Source organism: Gekko japonicus, unplaced genomic scaffold, assembly GCF_001447785.1.
Source record: "Gekko japonicus isolate JY-2015 unplaced genomic scaffold, Gekko_japonicus_V1.1 scaffold2404, whole genome shotgun sequence".
NCBI lineage: Eukaryota > Metazoa > Chordata > Lepidosauria > Squamata > Gekkonidae > Gekko > Gekko japonicus.
In genome coordinates this window covers 78,938-96,065 of record NW_015172620.1, presented here as the reverse complement: position 1 = coordinate 96,065, position 17,128 = coordinate 78,938, and the positions used below count along the sequence as shown (strand labels likewise).

General features: G+C 45.4%; 1 protein-coding gene across 3 annotated transcripts in view; it reads left to right on the top strand.

Moving 5' to 3' along the window:
- Positions 1 to 15,033: 15,033 nt before the first annotated feature.
- MTIF3 (mitochondrial translational initiation factor 3) overlaps positions 15,034 to 17,128 on the top strand; it is a 9,956-nt gene continuing 7,861 nt past the window's right edge. For 2 of the 3 annotated variants that reach the window (XM_015421667.1, XM_015421665.1), the window contains exon 1: positions 15,129 to 15,253. The gene's annotated coding sequence lies outside the window, so the exon portion shown is untranslated. Of the gene's footprint in view, positions 15,078 to 15,128; positions 15,254 to 17,128 lie in introns of those variants that run through there. The other variant, XM_015421666.1, reaches the window with a different exon arrangement.

Genomic DNA, 17,128 nt, shown 5'->3' with positions numbered 1-17,128 from the left:
AAATGGATGCTTTAGAGGGTGGACTCTATGGGATTGTACCTCACTGAGGTCCCTGTCCTCCCCAGGCTCCATCCCTAAAACTCCAGGAGTTTCCCAGCCTGGCAATCCCCTCACCAGTGGCCAGGTGGGACTTGGCAACCAACGCGGGATTGGGGGGGGACTTACCAGGAGCGGGAGGAAGGCCCAGTTGACATCGTCAATGGTGTGGCTGCATCACTTCTGGCACCCAATGGAAGTGATATCATGATGCTGTAACATCATGGCAACGCTCTGATATTTGGGCAAAAACTCTATTGTAAACATAGCTCCTGATGTCACTCCCAGTGTGTGCCTGAAGTGACATCGCCACATTTTCAGTGACATGGCCTGGGCCTTCTTCTCTCTCCTGCTAAGTCCCCCTGCTGGCCAGATGATCAGCAATGGGGGCCGGGGCCTGGCAGTGGGGGCTCCAGATGGAGGGTTGACAGCCCTACACTGCACCCACATTTGTATTCTGACTGTCCCAATAATGCATTAAGAAATGTCTGTTAAAGCAGTATGTCACTGATCAACCCCAAACAGACCCCTTCGAGCCTAGATACCCCCTTATTTTACCCTACTCTGCAATATTTTCAGGATTCTTGCCCTCTGACCAGTCAGGTTACACACACTTGAAATATTCTTCTCCAGGGCTTTTTTGTAGAAAAAGCCCAGCAGGAACTCGTTAGCATAATAGGCCATACCCAACAGCAGGAACTCATTAGCATATTAGGCCACACCCCTGACAGCACAGCTCATTCACATATTAGGCCACACACCCACGTTACCAGAAGTGTGGTCATCCAACCACACCCACCTTTTGCTTCTTATTCTCTTTACCTTATTTGTTGTCAAAACCCAAGGCTTTTTTTTGGAGCAGGAACTCCTTTGCATGTTAGACCACACCCCCTAATTGTAACCAATCCTAATGAGTTTCTGCTGTTGGGTGTGGCCTATTATGTTAATGAGTTCCTGCTGGGCGTGGCCAACTTGGGAGCCAGTCAGAACTCTGTTCCTGTGCGTTCCTGCCCAAAAATAGCCCTGTTCTACTCTATTCAGTCCTGGAAAGCAAATAACTTTGTTTCTGGTTGAAGCCTCATGTCCCAAAACTGGAACCAGAATCTATCCACAGATGGTATAGCCTCAGCCAGCTGAACAGTTTACCATGTGGAAATGGGATCAAAAGTTCTTATCAGATAGCTTATATTTGGCCCTCACAAAAGGGAAGACTGTAGCCATGTCACAGCTAAACCCATGACTGGGGCAAGCAATATCAACTGGGTGCCCAGTCGTAGGTTCTCAGCATTCCTTTCATGGCTAGAGCACTTGGGGCCTGTATCCCCCTTCCCTCAGCAACGTCTTCCCCATTTGAATCAGAAAGTGAATCCTGTTTTTATTCCATGAAAACCTCTGTTTCTTTTTCCTAATACGCCCTTGTGTAACTCCCATTTCCTTCAGTTGAACTTGCATAAAAGAATTTCATGACGGATTATGCCTGGGGACTCTTAAATATCTGAAATTGCCATGTAGGTGCTAGTTATTTTAAAAGGCACGATGATCTGAGATCATTACATAAATATTTCACAGGATGACAATCATGAACAGAATTAATCTGTAGCTGTTCACCGGCAGAATTCACAACCAGTTATTTCAGAGAAGATCTACGGAAACAAATGATGTCTCCAGAGCCAGTGATCTGAGGATAATAGCCTGTGCTGAAAGCAAAATCTTTGCAGCTGTCACTGTTATGATGTATCACAGACATTTTGGTCTTAATTGAAAATATTAACCAGCTTCATACCCATGCCTAGATTAAAGTATTGGTATAGACAAGTTTCAGATCTCTAATAAACAAGGTCTGGAGCCAGGAGCTCCAGAGTAAAATGTCCCTCCCCATTTTGAAATCACCCCCCTTGAGAATATGAAATATAAGAAGCTGGGGGGAAATGCCTCTTGCGTCATAAGAACATAAGACAAGCCTTGTTGGATCAGACCAGTGGTCCATCTAGTCCAGCATCCTGTCTCACAAAGTGGCCAATCAGTTCCTCTGGAGAGCCAACAACAGGGCATAGAGGCTGAGACCTTCCCCTGATGTTGCCTCCTGGCTCTGGGATTCAGAGGTTTAGTGCCTCCCCTCCCCAACCTACTGAGGCTATGGATATCAACAAAGATATTCTGTACGAAATGAGACCCACAGTGTGACACCCATGGGTATCACCAGTGCCTAACAATGTGTTTCCTGGAAGTCCATTTCCTTTTTGAATCTTAGAGATAAAATTCTAAGGGTCCTGAATAGGAAGAAAGGGAGTTTTGGGTGACTCCCAATTAGGTGACCTGGTGCTGTTACCCCAAATTGGTCTGTGTTCCCCCCAAAAGGAGACTGTCTCCTATTTGAGTTGGGAGAATTAGTGAGGAGACAGAGGCTTGCAAGAGGGGGGTAACTAGCGAGATTCTCCACCTATGTTTTATGGGAATCTTTCCCTTTGAGAACTCTCAAATAACCAGTTCAAGGTAAAATAGGGGTGCATTTTATTAACAGAAAATGAGAAGGCTAACATACAAGAAGCACCCAAGAAATAGCACACATTACGAGATCAGTTAGAAATAAAGGAAGTAGTGGCAATAAAGGAGGGTGCTGGGGGAGTTATAGCTACCTGTCCTGGAGAGCAGGATTCCGTGGAGAGAAGATGTGAGGCAAACTAGCCTTTCACAGAAGGACCCAAACAGTATGGGGGTGCGTTGTCATGAGGTGCCCAGACAAGACACACACCAATGGAGCTGTGGCTGCCTAGTTATAGAAAAAAAAAATGGGACCAGAGGGAATGTTTGGGAAGGCTGAATGGGGTTCCCAAATATGGACAAAGAAGAACAGGAGATGTTCTTGGGAGGAGTTTTGAGCTGGGACGCTGGCTGCTTCCTCCAGTGATTCAGAGGGCTAATGGATTGCTAATTAAACTAATAAAAAAGAAACAATGCTGCTTGGTGACCATCCTGTTTAGAGTTGCCAGGTCTTACCTGGCTGCTGATGGGCAGCTCCAGTCTGGGTTCCTGAATCTTCTGGCTTGCACATGAGGCATGCACGCCATGAGGACGTCACCCAGAAGTGACATCATCACACCAGGCACATCATGCAGGGGACGCTCTAGCATTTGGCCAAAAACTCTATGATCACCTCCAAGTGACATCATCACACTGGGCACATTGGACACAATGGGGCTCTTCAGGGGCGGAGATCCCCCCGCTGGCCAGCTGGCTAATGGCAGATTGGGCCCCTCAAAAGTGGGGGAACCCCTGCCCCCATCAGGGGGATGACAAACCTACTCCTGTTGTGTTAGGTGGGTAAGATGGAAGCTGTTATTATGAAGGAAATCCCCTACCATGGGAAACTATGGTCTTTCTCCACAGTGAGGACCAACTCATCTTGCACTATTCTCTCATTTTTTATCTGCACAACAACCCTGTGAGGTAGGCTAGGCTGAAAGTATGTGACTGGTCCAAAATCACCCAGTCAGCTACCACAACAAGATGGGGATCTGAACCTGGGGCTCACAGACCCTAATCTGAAGTTCTAACTAGTACACCACACTGTTTTTCAAAGGGTGGCTCCTGCTTAACAGTAGCAAGCAGCCAGGCCTAGTTGAATTATACAAGTCAGGTGGTATCAAGTCACCCAGAGGGTGGTGCCAGCCTAGGCTTGCCAACCTCCACATGGGACATGGAGATCTCCCAAAATTACAACTGAACTCCAGATGACACAGATCTGGAGAAAATGGCTGCTTTGGAGGGCAGACTCTGTGGCATTATACCGTGCTTAGGCCTCTCCCCTCCCCAGACTTCATCACAAAATCTCCAAGAATTTCCCAACCTGGAGCTGGCAACCATAGAGCCAGGCCTGGCTCCAAGATTCTGCCCTCAAAGGCCAAAATAGGCCTGGAAAGGGCCTTGCCCCCTCCCCTTGCCTTTTAATCACTGAAACCCAGCCTGGAATACAGTGGTTGCCTAGCAACAGCCAGTGAGGGAGTCCATTGCTTAAAGCTACAGGCATTCCTTTTATCATTTTGGGTTTTTTAAAAACCCCACAATGTATTATTTTTAAGATTTCACATTCTTCTACAAATTTGGAGCCCTTTTCAGGTTTGTAGAAAGATCTGTCTGTTCACAGCTCCAGTCACCAGTTTTAAGTATCCAAAGATTTCCCAACTTCAGTATTAGAATTTATATTTCTTTGTAAGAGTGGCTGGTGCTAATGGGTAAGGCTGAAAAAGGAATGGGACACCGGCAAGACACACACACACCCCAACACTTGCACACTCGAATTAAGTAATGACTTTAGTTAAATAGGTACTTTCCCAAAAAAGCGGTGCTAAATGTACTGTTTCATAACAGTTTGTCCAGAATTTTAAAGTTTACGATGAAACTATTCAAGAGCTATCAAGAATATTTTGCAACATACAGGGTGTCACGTTGGTATGTTAAGTTTGTCTATGAACTAGCTGCATACCAATTACACCAGTGCACTCTAAAGGAAGGAATTTATCATAAATTTTATTTAGATGGTTACACTCATATTCCTCTTGGTGTTAGATAAGAGAGGAAAAGAGAAAAAAAAATGTTAAGGGAGGAGGGGATCTCTATGCACAAAGTCTGCATTGTTATAATATGATTCCCCCCCCCCCCAAAACGTTCAGCACTCAACAGTTTTCTGTTATAATATGATTCCCCCCCCCAAAAAAAAACTGTCAGCTACTGACAGTCTTCTCGTCTGCCTACGTCTCTGTCTTTTTAACATCCTCAAATTAATCCTGACTTAGCCAAGCAGGGAACCTATTTGCAACCCTCAATTTGAAAATCATGGAAGCTTTATAAAGTCGTTTTCCACCTGCATGTCTTTTTGAGCAACGCAGTGCATTTATCTTCTATAAAGGGGCTGGGTATAAAAACTTTGTTAAGCCGTCACTATCAATACAGATTTTAAAATTTGATTGACAAAGAAACAAATTGCATCTACGAATAAGTTTCCTTCCAACTCTTGTTAAAAGCTATAACCTCTGGTGTTAACTAAATTTAACCCATTCTGACCCTCTGCGTGGCCCCCTAACCTTCCCTTTCTTCTGCTTCCTGTGCCTGCTGAAGAAGACTAGTCCAGTCACTTGGAAAGGGTTCTGTGTTGCACACAAAGGCTCAGTCTAGTTGTTAGTCTGTCAGGAGGTAGAGAATAGATGGAAAGGTCAGCACCTGTGCCGGGAAGCAGGTGACAGCAAACGGCGCACGGACCATTCTAGGGCCAGCTCTAATAGCGTCTATCCTCCCCCCCCCTTACAAAATTCCACACTGTAGTTGAGGGTATTCAAGGCAGCAAAGTTTGCATTTGCTCTGTGAATACAGACTTTAAACAAATTAATCTATTGCTGTTCAACTGACTGTAAAATTAGTAGATTTACTGTTGCAAAAGAAGGAGAGCATTCACTTCCCTTTTAATAAGGTCACGGATGTGTCCTAGGCTTCCAACAAAGCAGCTTTCAAAATCCGTGCAGCTGAAGCCAGCGACTCGCCAAAGCTATGGAACAATGTCTCAGATGTACTGCGGAAAGGCCCCGGCCATACAGCCAGTGTGCTTAACGAGACAGTTAATACACTTGCTACACTAGTGAGGGTTTGCTAGTTTTTAAAAAATCATTATTTGCTACCAAGAACACATGGGGGATTGTGCTAGGGTTATTATTCAATTCGGTTTCCTTTAAAAAGCTTTCTGGGTAGCTCCATTATTGTGGCATGCTCTTCTTCAGAGTGGTATTCTTAAAATCAATATAAAAGACAAACTGTTTTTTAAAATCCTTTTAAAGTCTTTTGTTGGATGCTTGCATTATTTGAGTAGAAAGCTCTAGATCAAACACTGTAAACTATCATTCATCTGATTTGTTGTAATTGAAAGGGAAAAGTTTTGGGCAGTAACTACAAACTTGAGACTGACTGGAACTCCCTAAACAAATGGGCAACATTATGCATTGCTGGCCTTCTTGTAGTTGGTTTATATGCCAAATTTGACAAGAGATCATGAGTATCCCCCAAATGCTACCCACAATTTACTTTATGTAGTCATATGCAGGAAGCCATGATGAAGATGAGGCTTCATACCTCTACAATAAACTATTACTGTATTAAACACAGGCTGATACAGGTCTCAAAGATGCCCAAAGTTCAAAGGACAAATCGTTGATAACTTGGTATTTACACCTCATCATGTTAGAAAAAAATTACACGTTCTTACCACTCCAATCTTAGATTAATATATTTGATTAGCTCAAATATAGACAAGCTGGAACATGTCCAGGGGAGGGCAATGAAGATAGTGAGGGGTCTGGAGACCAAGTTGTATGAGGAAAGGTTGAAGGAGCTGGGTATGTTTAGCCTGGAAAGGAGACGACTGAGAGGTGACATGATATCCATCTTCAAGTACTTGAAGGGCCTGTTACCCTAGAAGGTTGGACCAGAACCAACGGGTTGAAATCAGTGTTCCCTCTAAGCTGAGTTAGTGTGAGCTAGCTCACAGGTTTTTAGCCTCCAGCTCACACATTTCTGTCCTAGCTCAGGAAGGATGGCTCCAGAACAAACTAAATTATGCAGGAGCCAAATTGCTCGCTCACAACTTTAATGGAAGTAGCTCACAAAGTAGAATTTTTGCTCACAAGACTCCACAGCTTAGAGGGAACATTGGAAATTAAATCAGGAGAGTTTTCAGCTAAGCATTAGGAAGAACTTTTTGACAGTGCGGTTCCTCAATAGAACTGGCTTCCTCAGGAGGTGGTGGGCTCTCCTTCTTTGGAGGTTTTCAAACAGAGGCTAGATGGCCATATGTCAGCAATGCTGATTCTGTGAACTTAGGCAGATCATGAGAGGGAGGGCAGGAAGGATTGCATCAGTGCTTAGTTCTTGAGGCCCTTTCTTACCCACCCAGGGAAATGCTGATCACCACTGAGGTCAGGAAGCAATTTTTCTCCAAGCCAATTTGGCTGGAGATCCTGGAGGTTTTTTGTTATCTTCTGGACATGAAACAGTGGTCACTGGAGGTGAGTGGGGGGTATTTTTGAATCTCCTACATTGTGCAGGGGGTTGGACTAGATGGCCTTGGAGATCCCTTCCAACTCTATGATTCTATGATTTAGCTAATTTACAGCACCATACTAAGCAGAGTTATACACTTCTAAACTCACTGACTTCTGTATGTAATTTTCGTCTGATAGATTATGTGTCTGAGATACAAAAAACATCCCTAATCCTAAAAGAAACCAAACACCCTTGTGGGTTAAAAATTCATACCATCAATCCAGTAATTCTCCCTGCATGGAGGGTAAGAATCAGCGCCAAAAATCCAAATCTCCCTGCCTTCATCCACTTTCAGTCTGAGAATGAGATGTGAGAATCAACTGCTATACCCTCGAAAGTGACTATTTTTATTTATTTATTTATTATTTGCATTTATATCCCACCCGTCCCGCAGGTGGGCTCAGGGCGGGTAGCATCATTAGGACAGATACAATTTCAGTTTAAAACATTAAGCATTAAAACACAATAAAACATTATAACAATTAAAACAATGGGTACAGCTTGAAACAGCGTCAGCTGGCTATAAAGTTCTGGCCAGTTGTTGGTGGTCGGTAGACGGGTGACAGACGGGTGGCAGCAACTTCAGGGAGGCCATAGATGGGCACCCACTGCCTCAACCAAAGGCTTGGTGGAACAGCTCCATCTTGCAGGCCCTGTGGAGCTGAAGAAGATCCCGCAGGGCCCTGGTCTCAATAGGGAACATGTTCCACCTGGCTGGGGCCAGGACAGAGAAAGCCCTGGCCCTGGTTGAGGCAAGACGGGCGTCCTTCGGGCCAGGGACCACCAGGAGATGTTGATCTTTCAAGCGTAGCGCTCTTCGAGGCATATACAGGAAGAGGCGGTCCCTTAGTTATGTTGGTCCCAGGCTGTTTAAGGATTTGAAGGTCAAAACCAGCACCTTGAAGCAAATCCGGTACTCAACTGGCAACCAATGCAGTTGGCAGAAGAAGAAGAAGAGCTTGGATTTATACCCCGCCCTTCACTACCCAAAGGAGTCTCAGAGTGGCTTACAAACTCCTTTCCCTTCCCCTCCCCACAACAGACACCCTGTGAGGTGGGTGGGGCTGAGAGAACTCTGACAGAAACTGCTGTTTTTCAAGAACACCTCTGACAGAACTATGGCTTGCCCAAGGTCATCCTGCCAGGTGCAAGTGGAGGAGTGGGGAATCAAACCCAGTTCTCCCAGATTAGAGTCCGCGCACTTAACCACTACACCAAATTGTCAGAGCACATGCCTAATGTGAACCCGCACAGGCGTTGATGTCAGCAGGCGCACTGCCGCATTCTGCACCAGTTGTAATTTCTGGATCAGCCTCAAGGGTAAGCCTGCATGGAGCAAGTTGCAGTAATCAAGTCTGGAAGTGACCATTGCATGGGTCACCGTAGCTAATTCCTGGGGGGAGAGATAGGGCTTCAGTAGCCTGATCTGCCTAAGATGGAAAAACGCAGATCTGGCAACTGCAGCAACCTGGGCCTCTATGGAGAGAGAGGCATCCAGTGTCACTCCCAGATTTCTCACTGTCTGGGCTGGCACCAAAGGCACCTCTTCCAGTGTGGGGAGCCTGGTGCCCACATCCAACCCCCCTCAACCCAAGTACAGGACCTCCGTCTTCAATGGATTTAACTTCAACTGATTCTGCTGCAACCATCCAGCCACAGCATCCAAAGCCTCAGCCAGGTTCATAGGAACGGAAGATGGATGGCCGTCCATTAACAGATAGAGCTGGGTGTCATCAGTATACTGATGACAACTCAGCCCATAACTCCGGACTAACTGGGCGAGGGGGCGCATATAGATATTAAATAACACTGGCAAGAGGTTCGCCCTTGTGGCACTCCACATTCCAGTGGGTATTGTGGGGAGACCCTCTCGCCAAGCGCAACCCTCTGTCCCTGGCCATAGAGGAAGGAGGAAAACCATTTCAAGGCAGTCCCCTGAACTCCTGCGTCGATGAGGTGGTGGGTCAATAGATCGTAATTGACTATATTGAATGCTGCCGTTAGATCTAATAGTCACAGCAGCGCCGATCCACCCCAATCCAGATGTCTACGGAGGTCATCTGTAAGGGCTACCAGAGCCATCTCCAACCCATGACCAGGGTGGAAGCCAGAGTGGAAGGAATCAGGGATGGAAGCATCGTCCAGAAACACCTGGAGTTGTTGGGCCATCACTCTCTCAACCACCTTACCCAGGAACGGTAGGTTCAACACTGGGCAGTAGTTGGTTAGGACCATAGGGTCCAATGATGGTTTTTTCAAGAGCGGACAAATTCCTGCCTCCTTCAAAGCCTCTGGGAAAGTCCCAGTAGAAAGGGACAAGTTGATAATTTCTCCCAGAGGGACCCGAATGCTCTCCCCGCAGGCTTTCACTAGCCAGGAAGGGCATGGGTCAAGAAGGCCTTACCACTGCCAGGATCCTGTTGACTTCCTCCTGGGACAGTCGATTGAAGTGATCCAGTATTGCACCAGAAGACGGACAAGGGGCTTCCAGTTCTCTTACTGTCTCAATTGTGGCCAGGAGGTCCTGGCGGAGTGTCATGATCTTATCTGCAAAATAGCTTGCAAATGCCTCACAACCAATGGCCAATTCTCTACTACTTGGTCTGCCCTGTGGCAGTCATAACAGACCAAATAATTCGAAATAATTGGGCCAGGCGTGAGCTTGCAGATGCAATGGAGGCCATGTAGAAATCCTTCTTTGCGGCCTTCACAGCTATCTCACAGGCTTTCATAAGCATCCTATAAGACTAGACTAACAGAAGCCTTTGCACCTAGCTTCCCCGTCCCCTACACTTTGCATCCTCCCAGCCTTCATCAACAGGATTGCCAAATTTTGACACAAGCAAGTAATTATTTCCATCCTGTACAAAGCCTCACTTTATAACGTCTGCATAACAAACTGCCCTTAAAGACACAGGGGCAAGCTAGGCCATCTTTTCCTACTCAGTTAACAAGCATCTTGAAGCTCCTGAGAGGGAGAGCCAGGCTTCATTTATACAGGTAAAGGTCACAAGATGGAGAATGTCTGTGCCTCTGAGGACTCAGACAGAGTGTAGTAGCACCTCCTGACCAGCTGGTCGAATGTTCCTTTCCCCTCAGTGCTACAGCAAGCAGAAGTAGCCTTAACAGCCCAGACTAGACTGATCTCATTAGAGCTGGAAGCTAAGCAGGGTCAGTTGGTATTGGGATGTGAGACTGAATTTCATAGGGTCGCCATAAGTCAGTTGTGACTCAACAACACACTTTACCTTACAGCAAGCAGGCTTCAAATTGTGCAGGAGAGAAAACTGAGTCAGTGACCCCACTGGAGGACCAGGGTAAGTTGCACGAAACTCTCTTGCAGCCTTCAAATTGCAATGCTGTCTAAGACAGGGCCTCGTTTTGTTACAAAATGCCCTTCCTACTACCCTACACCTGGCACCGTGTTAAGACCACTGTTCCCTCTAAGCTGAGTTAGTGTGAGCTAGCTCACACTAACTCAGCTTAGAGGGAACATTGGTTAAGACGTAGTGTTTATTTTGAGACACGGCTCCTGTACATGACTATTAATGGTACTTCTGATTTAATTTTGCTAATTGTTACTGATGTTGCTTCATTGCCACCTTACTATTTGTGTTGCTTTGTGATTTATTTATTGTGATGGTTCTGCTAACTACTGCTATCATGTTACTATTTTACCATCTAATTATTTTATTGTGTCTGAATTTAGTTTGGATTTTAATCTGATATAATTGTTCACTAAGGCCTGAGCTGTATTTACTACTGTAAACCATACTAGGGATTTTTAAACAAGGTGTTTTACTTTAGAGTCAGGGCCTGCCAGACTCTGCTTTCAGGGTCATAGCATACCCAAAACAAGGACAAATTACTTGTGATAGACAACATTTATTAAGTATTAACAAGGTGTTATGGACAGGCTGGTAGTTCCATAACAAGGGGAAACAAGCAAAGGACAGGCTTAGGACATCCTTTTATGTCAACTGGAGATCCCTGAGTATCATCTTGAGAGGTCACTCCATGAGGCAAATTGCTGGTCACACATCTGTGTGGGTTCCATATCAACCGGCGACCTTACGGCTTGCCTGGCTTTTAAAAGTTGCTGTGGCCTAATCACAAACAAACATCAGCACTTGTCTGTGGGATAGTTTCTTTGGCATTATCTCTAACTGTGCCCTACTAGAGTGGAGTTCTGGTCACCACACCTTAAAAAGGATATTATAGCTTTGGAAAAAGTGCAGAAAAGGGCAACTCGAATGATAAAAGGGTTGGAACACTTTCCCTATGAGCCCGCTTGCGGGGTAGGGCGGGGTAGAAATACCTAAATAAATAAAATAAAAATAAATAAATAAAAGGTTAAAGCGCTTAGGGCTCTTTAGCTTGGAGAAACGACGACTGAGGGGTGACATGATTGAGGTTTATAAGATTATGCATGGGATAGAGCAGGTTGAGAAGGAAGTACTTTTCTCCCTTTCTCACAATACAAGAACTCGTGGGCACTCCATGAAATTGCTGAGCGGTCGGGTTAGAACGGATAAAAGGAAGTACTTCTTCACCCAAAGAGTGATTAACACATGGAATTCACTGCCACAGGAAGTGGCGGTGGCTACAAGCATGGACGGCTTCAAAAGGGAATTAGATAAGCATATGGAGCAGAGGTCCACCAGTGGCTATTAGCCACAAGGTATAGATAGGGGCTCTGGGGCAAGTGATGCTCTGTCTTCTTGGTGCTTAGGGGGATCAACAGTGGGAGGGCTTCTAATGTCCTGGCCCAACTGGTGGACCTCCTGATGGCACCTGGTATTTCTGGCCACTGTGTGACACAGAGTGTTGGGCTGGATGGGCCTTTGGCCTGATCCAACATTGGCGTCTCTTATGTTCTTATGGAGACTAATTTGCTGGAAATTGGCAATGGAGGCCTTAAGACTGGGATACAACAAAACAAAAAAAGGGCAAACAGAGGGAATTCATGGGGTTCTGTAGAGATTCACTATCTCCTCACCATATAGCAATCTTCTACAAGTAAACCCACTACAGAAGTTCAGGAGAGAGGGATAGAGAGAGGGAGAGAGAGAGAGTGCGCACAGGAATATCTTACTGGTGTCCTGTGATTTTGCAAAATAGCAATACCTACACACACATACCAGTTGGACCTATAATTCCCTTCATTTTACTTGTTAGAAAGTTTTATTGAATTCAGTGAGGCTTACTTACAAACTAAGTACATATACAACTGTAGTCTAAAATCCCTAACACAGCCTACGAAGCAGTTCAAATATGTTAATTGCATGATCAACATTCTCCAAATGGTAAACAGATAAAATTTTATAGAGTGTCTGACCCCTTTTCAACCAGTTGTAAAATACAATTCATAACAGATCTTAATGCATATTTTGATGAAGGGGGTCCTTTTTTAACTCATACAGCAGTGATGCTGATTCAGTGGCTCAGAGGACACCTGTGGCTCTTTTGAGGACCATTCCCCAATGTGGCCCCCTCCCATGTTCCAGGAAAGTGGGCAAGGCCCTGGCCTGGTAGGGCTGGTAGTGGGCAGGTGGTTCCCACCTTGAAACAGTTGGACTAGAGGACAGTTAAGCAGCAAGCCTCATGCCAGGCCTCATGCCAGGGATAGACGTAAAAGGCCCATTGTGTCCAACAACCACCTACTCTTCTCAGCAGCCTCTGGACTCTCATCTTAGCACCTAAGCAGCTGCTAGGAAGAGACTGCAAAGCCACCACCAGGGCAGACAACTGGGAAAAGACCAAGCTGGCCACATGCGGTAATAATGATTTCGCTCCCCTTTTCCAGGGACAACCAGCTCTCCTCTGAGCACCTTGGCAATTTCACACTCTAACCCAACCTGCTGTCTCTCATGCTGAGGAGAAAGCAGGAAGGCAGAGACAGAAGCCCCTCCCCTCATTCTGGATATAGAGGGGCTGGTTATGGTTCAACAGTGGTGGGGAGAGATGGGATCTGATGTTCTATGGCTATTTAAAATGCTATAGTTACATACTTGTTATTTCTTATATTGTGTGTGTGCGTGTTTGATGGGTAGTCATGTAGCTCTTCTGGTCGAATGTAATTGCGAATGTGGTTCTCTGCAGGACATAGAGTGAGTACAGTTTCTAACACTATAATTTTATGTAGAATCACTCCAGTCTAAGCCCAATCAAACAAGTTACTCTGCATAATAACTTACTGCTAGCTACTAGCAGGATGGCTAGAACTAATTCAGCTATGCAAGATCTTTACACATGCCATTTTTCTACACAGACATAGGCTCAATAATGTGTGTGTAAACCTGTGCTCATGTGAGAAAGTTATGCAAATGTATTTTCTGCTAGATGAACAAGCACCTGCAACCCACAGGACAGCAGAGGCTTCCAACGAAACAGGGCCCATTTACATTTTATGTGGCTGGTGTCCTGTGATGCTGGCATCAAACACTGTAAAATGCAAAGTGAAAATGTTTGTAAACAGACCCTGGAACAGGCTAGCAAAATGTAGCCAACCTAACAATGCGTCCTGGCATATGCCTACTGTGTTTGCAAACAAACAACGGTCTCTCTTTTTATTCATTTTTCACATCCCACCTTTTTTCTGTCATGAAACTCAAAGCGGAATATATCTTGTTCCCCAGGTATCTCCTATGCAGCAAACAACCTGCTCCATAGCTTCAGTAAGGTTATTGCCTAGTGTACTTTCCAACCATATCCTGGTACCTTAGACTTTACCACTTTGCACAAGGGTGACATACATCTGAAGTTAGATCAAGATGGGTAGCCATGTTAATCTGTAGCTGTAGAAAAGAGCAAGGGTCACCTTAAAAACTAACAAAATTTGTGGCAAGGGATGAGCTTTCTTGAGTCACTGCTCAGTGTGCTAATTTCTTCAGATAGTGAAGATATAGTATCTGAAGATTGAGCAGTGACTCACGAAAGCTCATCCCCTGCCATATATTTTGTTAGTCTTTAAAGTGCTACTGGACCCTTGCTCTTTTCTACTGATACATCTGAAATGTGCATGGACACAGAAGCTTATACCCAGAATTAAACTTTGCTGGTCTTAAGGTGCCACTGGACTCAAACTTTGTATTATTGTAGCAGGTATGTGAAGATCAAACTACACAGCAGACCATACCAATTTTAAAGTGGGCAGGGGGTTCCACCTCATCCTGTTCCCCACTTTTCCATTTATATCGTTTTGGTATCTGCAGGAGGAAAGGAACAAATATACAGGCAGCAATCCAGCATAATGTTCACCATGTAGACATCAGACTCCAGAAGGTTCCACACAATGCTGGATACTGCACTATAACAACTCGGATTTTTGTGAAGACGGGAAAATCCAGAAGACCAACGATGTAGATCCAGTCAAGTTGTCAACACCGCCTCCCCTCCGCCCACTTCTAAAGGTAAACGTTATTGGCGAGGGTGGGAAGATTTCTCTCCAGATCTCAATACCCTTTATTTAATACCCCGCACGCCGCACAATTTTTAAATAAAATTTAATAGGTCAGGAGAGTCAGTCCTGGACTTCCCACACCTCGTCAAGCTGCGCGGTCGGCTAAAAAATACTGTCGTCCCCCCGCCTAAACAGAAACGCGTCGGAGGCGGTAGAGAGGACTCTCGGTTCTGGAACGTGGCACTGGCCCCACCTAGCACGCCATCTCCAGACACGCGTCCTGCATATTCACACAAGATGTAGCCGGCAGTACACAAGCGAGTTGCTCACACAAGCACGCAAAGCCCGGCTCGGGAGGGGCAAACCTAAGGGGCTCCAACAAGACACCAAGTCCGCCCTGCCTGCCTTCCTTCCTAGCTGCCCCCTTCAACCGCGCACGCTCAGGGCGGCAGACGAAGCCTCTCCCTGCCCTGTTTCCTCCATAGGCCCTTCCTCTTCCCCTCGGAGCGCGGGGCTGCCTCAGCGGCGCGTGCGCGGTTGAGTTTCCAGACAGGTAAGCCGAGTCTCCTCCTGTTCCCGACTCGGTCCTTCCTGGGGTGAGCCCTTGAGGCGGCCTCCTGAGGCTCCGCTGCTGGGGGACCGATAAGAAGAGGGTCCGGTCGGGCTGGGCAGAGACTCGTTCCTTTTGCCGCAACCTGGGATTAGGCGAAAGGGCTTCCAGGGTAGAAGGTGGGTCTTCTCTGCTTCAGGGATTCCACAGCCTCTGTGTGTGTGGCTTGTCGGTTTACGTTAGCAAAGCTTTCTGCTACACTCGGGCATGCGTGTTGTATTTTATTACATTTTTTAAAAAAAAATCCCACCCTTCTTCCGTAAGAGCTACATGGGTGAGAGACAGTTAAAAGCAGTACCATAAGAACAACAGAAATTTTACATAATATTCAACGGCCTGTTCTTCTGTAAAAGAGTTTTCTCCTGGTTAATTTACAAACCAACTTTTTCTGGATACATGAGGAATCTCCTGAGGATAGAGAGATCCCTACCTTGTACATTGATGGCCCAGCTTTCTTGCTTATTCAATACAAGGCATGGCCACTTACCATATTAAATATAACCACATGGAAGTGGCCTTGTTGAATCAGATCAAAAATCTTTTTGGTCAGTAGCCAACCAAGTGCTTCTGAAGGTCACAAGAAGCTCATAATAGCTTTCCTGTTGTTTGTTTTTAGACTTTGGTATACTGCCACTGAACATGGAAGCTCCATTCTTGGATCTTTTAGCTACCGGTAATAGTTATTGATAGATCAAGTTTTCATGGTTTGTTTAATGTGTTTTAAAGAATCATCTACACTGGTAGCCATTATAACACACTGTAGCAATGAATTTTGTAAACTGCTGCATAAGTCATTCTATCCAGAATCTACTTTTTAAAAAAAGTTATTGAGTACGAAAAATTATTACATTCCATTTCCAGAATCTACTCTTAATCAGTTTCATTGCTTGATGTCAGTTCCAGTGCTTTGACACACACAAAAATTCTTTCACTTCATCATTCATAATTTTATAGTTGTCTCCTATGATCAGTGTTCCCTCTAAGCTGAGTTAGTGTGAGCTAGCTCACAGTTTTTTAGCCTCTGGCTCATGCATTTTTGTCTTCGCTCAGGAAGGACAGCTCCAGAGCAAACTGATTTATGCAGTAGCCAAATCGCTTGCTCACAACTTTAATGCTAGTAGCTCACAAAGTAGAATTCTTGCTCACAAGACTCCACAGATTAGAGGGAACATTGCCTATGATCCCCTTATTTTTAATTTATCCAGTGAAGTGGGTTTAGAATTAGTCTCACAAAAGGTTGAAGAATGAACAAAGACACTGGAACACTCTCACTTGGTGAGGAATGGTGGGCCAACACAGTGCAATGGGATTCTGAGACTTCTCCTCCCACCCTGACTCTGAAACTGTTGCCTTTTTCTGAGAGTAGGAGGGAGACGGAAGAAAGGGAGGGAAAACAGAGAGAGGCAACTTGGGAGAGGATTCCTGTGAGAGCTGAGGGGACACCAGTGAAGAGTGTAACTTGGAATAACAACCATCACAGAGTACTGCTGTAAGACTGAAGCAGTAACATACCTTGTTTACATTTGACTGTAACCAGTGAGCCCTGGGAAGAAGGGCTTGGAACTACATTACTGGCAAGCATATAAGGCCTGGTTAAAGACTCATCTTTGGAACCCAGCTACGAACATAAGAAGGGCCCTGCTGGATCAGACTAGCAGTCCACCTGGTCCAGCATCTTGTCTCACACAGGGAATTTCAGATAGCCGATATATTCCGGTTCAGGAACTGTTCCCTAACGGTTTCTGGTCTGACATTTCAGACAGAACTGTTTTAGTAATGATTCCCTACCGGAGTATATTTTCACTTTCAGACAGAAACGCTTCTGTCCCATTCAGGAAACGTGGCTGAACCGTTTTACCTGCAAACTGCTTCCAAGTGGTCTCCACTTTTCTATACCGTTTCTGAAGTGCTATGGGGTGCTGTGTAAAATGCCTCGTAGCGCTTCCTCCTGCGCCGCTTTGTTTTCCCACCCGTTTTTGCCCGCATGGGCGATC